Source organism: Phodopus roborovskii, unplaced genomic scaffold (assembly GCF_943737965.1).
Source record: "Phodopus roborovskii unplaced genomic scaffold, PHOROB, whole genome shotgun sequence".
Taxonomy (NCBI): domain Eukaryota; kingdom Metazoa; phylum Chordata; class Mammalia; order Rodentia; family Cricetidae; genus Phodopus; species Phodopus roborovskii.
This window is the reverse complement of record NW_026126475.1, coordinates 771,402-773,782: the sequence shown is the minus strand read 5'-3', so window position 1 is coordinate 773,782 and position 2,381 is coordinate 771,402.

Sequence of the window (2,381 nt, the reverse complement as noted above, 5' to 3'; positions counted from 1 at the left end):
TATAATCCACCTCTACATTACAAGTGATCTCAATGACAACAAGATAAACAAGTATGACCCTAGTGTTTTAAAACTGTCCATATGTGTCATGAAGTTGACTGTCCATTGCACTTACAGCAAAAAGATTTGCATGTGGAGCATGATGCTGCTTTCAGACCAGAATAGAAAGAATAGTTTATTGCATGCACTGCAAGGAGAAACAGGGTGTATGTCAGTTGCTGTATCCGTCATAAAAAAAAAAAAAAAATGGCAGTGATTGCTGCATTGTGATGGTTTGAACGTGATTGCACCTATAATATCATAGGGAATGGCAGTAGTAGAAGGAGGAGCTTTGTTGCAGTGACTTTGGCATTTTGAGAAGAAGAGTATCACTTGTCATGGGTTTTGGGGTTTCTTTTATGAATGTGGTTGCCTTTGTATTTGGATCATAGTAGTTCAGAACTGAGACTTTGTATTGATGGATTTCTCCTGTGATGGATACAGAATGACTGTTTTCATCTCTTTTGATTAATTTTGGTTGGAAGTCTAATTTGTTAGATTTTAGGATAGCCACACCTGCTTGCTTCTTGGGTCCATTTGATTGGAAGACCTTTTCTTAGCCTGAGGTAATGTCTGTCTTTAAAGCTTAGATGTATTTCTTGTATGCAGGAGTGAGATGGATTCTGTCTTCATATCCACTCTGTTAGCTTGTGTCTGTTTACAAGAAAGTTAAGGCCACTAATGTTGAGGGAGGGTAAGGACCATGGATTGTCAATGCTTTTTGTTTTAGATTTGTTGTTGGCAGTGGTATTGTGAATTTATTAGTAGTGCTTTACCCTTGATTTGTGGTGAAGTGGATTATCTTTTGCCTACATCTTTGTGAGCATAGTTAACTTCCTTGGGTTGGAGTTTTCCTTCCAAATCTTTTTGTATGGCTGAATTTGTAGATACATATTGTGAAAATCTGGCTTTGTCATTAAATCTCTTGTTTTCTTCATCTATACTGATTGAGAGGTTTGCTGGGTATAGTATCCTGGGCTGGCATCCGTGAACTCTTTATACTTGTAGAACATCTGTCCAGGACTTTCTCACATTGAGGCTTTCCATGGAGTAGTCAGGCATAATTTTCATAGGTTTGTCTTTATGTGTTAACTTTAATTTTTCCTTCGCTGCTCTTAATGTAATTTCTTTATTTGTATGTTAGATATTTTGATTATTATATGGTGAGGAGTCCTTTTTGGTGTTTGGTGTGCTCATTGTACTTTCATGGGCATGTCCCTCTTCATGTTGGCAAAGTTTTACTCAATGATTTTGTTGAATATGTTTTTGGCACCTTTGAGCTGGGCTTCTTCACCTTCCTCTATGCCTATTATTCTTAGGATTGGCCTTTTCACAGTTTCCCATATTTCCTGGATGTTTTGTGTTTAGGATTTGTTGGATTTATGATGTTCTTTGGTCGGTGAATTTATTTCCTCTACTTTATCTTCTGTGCCTGAGATTCTCTCTTATATCTCTTGAATTCTGTTGGTTATGCTTGCATCTGTAGTTCCTGATCATTTGCCCAGTTTTCCATTTCCAGCATTCCTTCGGTTTACATTTTATTTATTGTCTCCTTTTCCATTTTCAAGCATTGAAACATTTCCTTCACTTGCTTAATTGTGTTTTCTGGCTTTCTGTACTCTCTTCAAGAAATTTGTTCAGTTTTTCCAATTCTTTGGTTTTTTTTTCTGCCATTTTTAAGGTATTTTCTCACATCTTCATGTTTTATGGCAATAATTTTTAATTCGTTCTCTTCTACTTCATCTGCTTTGTTTTGTTCTGGTCCATTTGGTGTAGATTCCGTAGATTCTGGTGTTGTTGTTCTTGTCATTCTGTTGTTAGGTGTTTTATTGTATGGCCATCTTCTCATAGCTTCTTCCCTGGTATGTTTTTGCAGGTCAGAAGTTTGATATCTGTAGCTCTTGGTGCTCCAAGCACCCTGGGAAGTCTCTCCACAGTCAGGGCCCAGAAATGGGGCTATAAGTTCAGATTCCAGCAGAAGACTGGCGATACAAGTCAAAGATTTCGAGGGCTGGGACCCAGGATGTTCCTTACACTGATAGGCAGATCTAGCCTGGGCCTGGAACTCTCCAGCTGAGGCCTGTTTGGCATAGCCCCTACAATGGCAGTCAAGGATCCACCCTGCAGGAACTCAGAGTGGTATCATGGAGACCGGCAATTCTCAGGGACGGGTCCAAAAATCCAGTAGAGGACTCTAGCCAAGTCCTGGCAATGGATGACAAATACTGGCTGATACTCTGGATGTTTCTGTACTGATAGGCAGATGTAGGTGGGACCTGGCATCTCCAGCTGAGGTCTCTTTAGCAGAGGCCCTACAATGGGGGCCCTTTCACTCATTACTT